At 30.1% G+C, this 7,693-nt stretch overlaps 1 pseudogene across 1 annotated transcript; it reads left to right on the forward strand.

Annotated features, from left to right (window-relative positions):
* Positions 1–1,700: 1,700 nt before the first annotated feature.
* On the forward strand, positions 1,701–6,599 carry LOC146721194 (juvenile hormone acid O-methyltransferase-like; annotated as a pseudogene). Its single transcript, XR_014925760.1, has 6 exons — positions 1,701–1,754; positions 2,163–2,238; positions 2,540–2,754; positions 2,874–3,044; positions 3,218–3,348; positions 6,420–6,599. The product of XR_014925760.1 is annotated as a juvenile hormone acid O-methyltransferase-like (transcript).
* The last annotated feature ends 1,094 nt before the right edge of the window (positions 6,600–7,693 follow it).

Consider the following 7,693-nt stretch of genomic DNA (forward strand, 5'->3'; position numbering starts at 1 on the left):
CTGCGTCAATAAATGTACATCAAAAAAGAGTATCAAACCTGAATTTGAGCTTTCATACTGTGCCAAAAGCAATAGTACCAAAATTTGGAAAGAGAGAATTGTGATAAAAAGAAATGAATTAAAAATTTAAAAGTTTCAGATGAAGATAAGAATTATTAGTAAAGTTCGTTGCATTTAAGAAGACGATTATTACTTAACAGGTAAGTCTTTTTATTAAAAATTTTTTATATGTATTGTTATATATTATAAACTGTATTATACATATAATTATAATATATACATATATATATATATATATATATATATTTTTAATATACAGGTGTCCCCCTATTGCGAATCACCCCTTCATGGGGAATGAGCGTGTTAAACTGAATAGAAAATTCTGTATTATTTTTGCGATATTGCAATAATTATTGAGTTATTTATTAAAATATCTAAACAAATAAGCAGATGAAAGCATTATTTGATCGAAGGGCGGCGTCCCTGCAGCGAGCGGCGACCAATGTAGTGGCGCTGAAAAGTAAGATGATACTTTGATACTAAGCGGCATATAACAAATAAGTCATCCGACATGCACACCGAGTCCGGCCTACCGTTTTCTACTCGCTCATTCGTTTAGATATTTTAGTTAATAACTCAATAATTATTGCGAATATCGCACACCACACACACAAAATGATACAGGACTTTTCTATTCAGTTTAATACGCTCTATCTGCCATGAAAGGTGATTCGCGAGTTATGGGACACCCTGTATATATATATATGTTACAGTATTTTTTAAGATATATATATTATATATATGTTACAGTATTTTTTAAGATAAATTGGTGCTTATTAAGTGTATAAATGTTCAAAAAGACGTATCCTTCAAAAGAACCCAAGGAGAACAAAAAGTCACGATAATGTCAAGTAACGTCAAAATGGCGAAAATCACAATGTGTCAAACAGAAGAAAAAAGTGACTATTTTGACATTATTTGACCTTCTGTTTTTTATATTTAGTGCATTGAATAAGGGAGAATTCACACCTAGGCAAAAAAGTAGAAAACAGAAAAGCATTAGCCAATCAAAACTCGGACTGGTAGTAACATAGTACAACAGAAAAATTCTTCGGTTACTACTTACTACCAGCGCGAGTTATAATATATTAGCTATTAATGCTTTGCTGTTTTCTGCTTTCTGTCTAGATGTGAATCTCCCTTAAGCAGTTCACAAATAGAAGATAAGGAAAAAACAATGTAGAAATAAGTTAAAGTTACTTTTTTATTGTAGTGTAGTCATTTTTTTATATTTCCTGTAAAAAGCGGCAATTTTAATCTATAAAGGTTTTAGTATATTTAATTTGTAAAATTTTAAGCCATAAATCATTAAGATCCGAGTTGATTGAATCGGTTCCGAGATAAAAACCTAATTTGACTACACTAACACGTGGAACCGAAATTGCCCAACGTGCAAGCAAAGCAGAACTTTGAATTTCCTTCGTTTGCACCTAGGCCTCTTGATCGACAAGGCCTGTTACCAGGCACCCCGTCCGATTAAAAAACTTCCTCAATATCGACATTATATAAGTCGAGCAGAAAACGCGCTCGAGGCAGTTGCTTATCAGTAACCTAACTAGATTCACACGCGAATCAAATAAATATACATATATATTGTTGCTATCGCGAGACTAGTTTAAGTAACTTACACTAATAGGTGTATATTGTTAAAATAAGCCAACGACAAGTGTTCAATTGTTTAAAAAAAAAAGCAGGTGCATAAGATCGACATCTTAAGACAACCTGATCGACTTTCGACGCCCCGAATCCATATTCTAATTTGACGCGACCCTTGTGCCCGACCCGAGCACACAACACCTCGAATTACATTATCTATCTTTTTATAATATAATTTTTTCTTTAAATGTTTATTTTAAGAAATGTCTCTTTAAAAAGTTCGCGACACTGTTCTACTAACGCAACCATTTTTTTTAAATGCTAATATCTTGTATTATTTCTTATTCTGTATACATACATTTTACATACACATACACACACACACACACACACACACACACACACACACACCCACACTTCAGTACACTCATCGTATAAAAATGCTCTTTCTTCAAAAACAATGATTTACATAATAATATCGCTGCTCTCTATGTAATTTTTCGCAGGAACTATAAGTAGCTCGATAAATTCCTCATTTCATCAACATTTCACCAGCAACATCTAACAATTCACATATTTCCGGTAATTTGGTTATTTTTAAAAACTGTGTGGTAATTAATGCTCATTTTTATTATTTAAAACGTTTTATTCCTTTCTTTAAAACCATCTCAGCTATTGTATTGAGTGTTGTTTTGTCCATCATTCCGAATATTTTATTGTATTATATTATATGATAAACTGAAAAAAATAGTTCAAAAAAAGAACCAAAATGTTCTGAATAAGTAAAGAAGAATTACACGCAGATTATATTTGCATATATTGAAATTTCGACACACCGACTCTTATATTATAGCTCATTTTCTTCAAGTTTTTATAATTCTAGTTATATACTTGAACAATTATCATAAAATCATGATGCAAGCAGCGCGATACGCTTTATTTACTAAAGCGAACAAAAAAACTGTATCACTTATTGTCGACGAGTTTGCCGAAGAACTAAACATATTACTGGAAAATGTATGGATGTTGGTTGTGGACCTGGAAATACAACGAAAGATATTCTTCTTACGGCTCTTAATCCAAAAGCAACAATGATCGGTAAGAAAAAATAATGAATCATAAAGATTTTGACAGCTCACGTGCGCACAAAAACAACACATAATGTGAAGAAAATAATATTAATTAATGTTAAAACTATATATGTATATTATATAAAGGCACAGATATTAATGCAAGTACGATCGAATACGCAAATAAAATGTACGGTGACAAGGAACGACTCAAATTCGAAGTGTTGGATATTCAAACAAAAAATTTGCCGGAGAAATATATTTCGAAATTTGATCATATATTCTCATTTTACACTTGCAATGGTGCCATGACATTCGGTAAGAAAATTTATTTATAATGGTAAATTACAATATTATTTTGTAAGAAAGAATTTTTGTAATATATGATTTTACTAATATATACTTTGCATAACTATGTGTTTCAAATAATTTAATAAATTTATATATTTTTAAAATTACAATCATTAACATTTATCTTCGTTATTTAACAGCCAGACGTTTGAAAATTGTATTGTATGCTCGACCTGACAAAACTATGCTGATATTATATATAGTTCGTCATAGTTTTTTTGAAGTTATGAATATTATGGCGCAAGATGAGCGATATGCATCGTATATGGGGGTAAATATTATTGCAAATTAAAATATAATATAAGATTATATTGTAGAATAATTTCTGTGTAACTGTGAAATTTTTATTTTAAAATCCTCCGAATGTATGCTTATATAGATTTGGCTAACATAAGATATGAGAATAATGCGAATACTTATTTAGTCAGCTCTTTTAATTTTTAAAGCCACAATCTCCACTTGATTCCTCTCGACCAATAGAGCCAAACGCGATGTTATTGCGATAATTATGAAGGAAAGAACATTTTTGGAAAGGAATTTGAATCCTATGGTTGGGATCTCAGAAATTCCCCCTGTTCCTCTCTTAAACATCCCCTGTAAAGAAATAGGCGAGAAAAATATTGGTCCGAAAGTCGGCTGAATCGGGACTCGAACCCGAGACCTTCCGCTTGCCGGGCGACTGCTCTTCCAACTGAGCTATTCAGACACTTACGAATAAATACTTTTCTCAATGTTTATACCCCCCACCCCCCAAAGCGTCGTAATTAGGTCCAGACGCGACGAACAATAAGTAACAACAAGTATTTATTCGTAAGTGTCTGAATAGCTCAGTTGGAAGAGCAGTCGCCCGGCAAGCGGAAGGTCTCGGGTTCGAGTCCCGATTCAGCCGACTTTCGGACCAATATTTTTCTCGCCTATTTCTTTACAGGGGATGTTAAGAGAAGGAACAGGGGAATTTCTGAGATCCCAACCATAGGATTCAAATTCCTTTCCAAAATGTTCTTTCCTCATAATTATCGCAATAACATCGCGTTTGGCTCTATTGGTCGAGAGGAATCAAGTGGAGATTGTGGCTATAAGATATGAGATCAATTTTGTTTTATGTGTACTTGAATTATTCGACATTTCTATAGGTAGCAAAATTTGTCATTTTAATCTCAAATTACGTCAAGATAATTAATTTTAATGCCTGAGTTAATTTTGGATACATCTTTTTTGTATAACAAATATTTATATGTTAACAAAATGTAACCAAATCAAATATAGTAGGCCAACTGAACGAGCAAAAAATAAGATGTAAAAATTTTTTTTATATATATATTAATAGTTAAATAATTAAATTATCATTCCGTTACAGAAACAATATAAATCGTAAACGTTTCGACTGCACTACAGTCTTTTTCAATACATAAAAGTTAAAAATTAAATACAAAGTTAAATGTTAAAAATACAAAGTTAGTTAAATATTAAAATATAAATAAATTAATACAATTGTCGCTCGTATATTGAAAACAAAGTGATAAATATAAGGCCAACTTATCGACTGAATATTCGAGATGTTCAGTCAACTACCATTTATTACATGTATAAATTATAAAACTACAGTCATTATATTAAAACTAACGCAAATTACAATCATTCTATAAACGTTTCGACCGCACGCGGTCTTCTTCAGTATAATTATTGAAATATAAATTCTTACAATTCACATAATATCGAAATTTAATTATAGTTATTCAGAATCAAGAGTTTTTGAGCAATTAACGCGTGTTTCAATCCGTCCTGTCCAACAATGTTCGCCTCGATATGATCCCTGATTTTGTTCAGATCTCGGATAGTTTCATCGTTAATATGCGAGAAATTAACCCGTTCCGTAGGCGCTGCGATTAATAAAAAATTACCGATCAACGTATGTCCAAATTATAATATGTATCCCCTACAATTGGTAGTATGCTTACCTATCATCGTTCTTCTTGACAATTTTGCTACTTATTAACAGTTATTAAGGATGACACATAACAAACCAACAATACAGAAAGACAGCTCATTTTAAACTCTACTTGATCGGAGAGCGTGCGTGTTTATATATGATCTAATATCTATGTTTTACTCGTTTAATGTCCTATTTGTCCTATTAGTATTTCTTTGTTCGCTAATATATCCAAAATAGTCAAAAATACGACTGGACAACGAAAATAATTATTAAAAGACTCATTTCTGAGATGCTACATATCAAGGAACAAAAAAATGGACTAAATTTAAACAAAGATACTGAGTTACTTAGCGAGTCGTATTTTGATATTTAATTTAAATTGCGAACTGACTTTCTATTTCCATTATGTAGACGACATTATTTTATGCACTTTCGCTGACAATTTACATATGTTTTGAACGAATTCAACAATTTTAACGATAGACTACAATTTACATTGGAAAAGAGGATAATCGTTGTATAAGCTTTTAGACATAATGATCAAAGTAATAGATAATAAAATTTATTTAGTTGGTATCACAAAAAGACATTCTCAGGTAGATTACTTTCATTTTTTTCAAATCATCCGACTTGTCATAAAATAGGAACAATTTATACTTGGTAGATAGAGCTATATTACTATCACATCCGCAATTCACAAAAAAAAAACATAGAGAAAACTATAACATTTTGCTATCCAACGGTTATCCTCTTGATCTAATTTTCACAGAAATAAAACGCAGATTGAAAAATCTCTCAACTAAGAAGTTCAACAAGTCTAATAACACAATATAACAGATACTAATAATACTAATACTAACATTAAATATTTTGTCATACCATATATAGAATCAATATCTGAGAAGTTGCTTCAGCAATAAGAAGACCTGACGTAGTGGTGGGATATCGTTGCATTAAAAAATTAAATGACTTCATAAAAGTTCAAAAGGACAGAAATAATTGCCCCATGAATTCTAATGTTATTATAAATTGAATTGCAACGATTGTGACGCCACATATGTCGGACAGACAAAAGACAGTTAGGAACGAGACTTAAAGAACATAAAAATATAATTAAATTAGACTCTGCTAAACATTCGGTTGTCACGGAACACATTTTAAACGAACAACATACATTTGACTGGGACAACACTAAAATTATGATCATGAAAATAATTACCATAAAAGGCTAATATCTGAATGATCCACATTAAAGAACAGAAAATGGAATTAATTTAAATAAAGACACCGAATTGTTAGGCAGTAGTTATTTTAACATACTTAAAAAAGTTGCTGAATCAATAGTTTAGAAAAAAACTTGGTAATAAATAAATACATCCACGCTCTCTACTTTGACATTTGTTATTCAGACTTCGCAACACACACTTGAAAGATCGGGAAGAAGGACTTGTTAAAACGATAATGTAAGTTGAAAGATTTTTTAATTTTATCTGACATTGATTTAATTCGAGTAATATATCCGCAGCATGATTAAATGTCACATAACTTGGCATCTCAGACCAATCGTCTTGCACATCTATTGGTCAACAGCGAAGAATCGTTTAATTTATATTTTAATATTTAACTAACTTTGTATTTTTAACATTTACTTTGTATTTTAATTTTTAACTTTTATTATTAAAAAAGACTGTAGTGCAGTCGAAACGTTTACGATTTATATTGTTTCTATAACGGAATGATAATTTAATTATTTAACTATTTAAAATATAATTAATAAAATTTTTAATATTTTTTTGTCGTTCAGTTGGCCCTACATTTTTGATTGGTTTTAATTTTGTTAATTTATACGAGCCTTTCATTAATTTATTTATATGTAATATGAAAATATATATATTGCACTTTTAAATTTTTTTAACTGTATATATTGCCCAATTATCTTTTTTTTTAACAAAGCAAAGTATTTTGGGCACTTCATCATTCAACAACCTCGTGAAGAAATAGAAAATACTTGAAGATATTGGATTTCAATTTAAATCATTGCAGTCATGGGCTATTGAACAAACAAGGAAAATGCAGAAACGTTTCTATGTAAGTCTTTTTCTTGTATATAACAAGCAAAATTAAATTCTAGGCTACGTGATTAATATAGTTTTTATATTTTTTCTTATTTATTTGTGATTTACAATTTAAAATTAAGCGTATATATTTTATTCAATTCCATAGCCATGGTCATTTCACAATGTGATTTTAACTTTTTGACGACATGCCGAATAATCTAAGAGATGAATTCAAAAAGGGAATTAGCACGTAAATTTGCGGAAATAAGAGCTAAAGAATACGCAGATATTGTTAAAGATAATTTTAAGATACATAACGTAGAGAAGGAGAAAATGGAGATGATATGCCTATTGGTTTAAACTGCACTGAAAATTTATGCACAAAAAGTTCATAATTGTATGAATGATTTTCATGATTAATACGACAAAAATGGGCAAATTTGTTTTTTTTTTACGTATTTCTCTCGTTATAAAACGCTTGAAAAATATTTAACTTGTATTTCTTTTATGGACAATCAAAAATTAATATTGCAAATTTACATTACAAAGTATACAATTGCTATTTGAGATATAGCTAAAATAAAATAATGTCATTTTATTTTATTTAATTAATTTTATATAAAATT

The sequence above is a fragment of the Nylanderia fulva genome, unplaced genomic scaffold, assembly GCF_048542155.1.
Source record: "Nylanderia fulva isolate GAGA-0341 unplaced genomic scaffold, ASM4854215v1 Scaffold527, whole genome shotgun sequence".
NCBI lineage: Eukaryota > Metazoa > Arthropoda > Insecta > Hymenoptera > Formicidae > Nylanderia > Nylanderia fulva.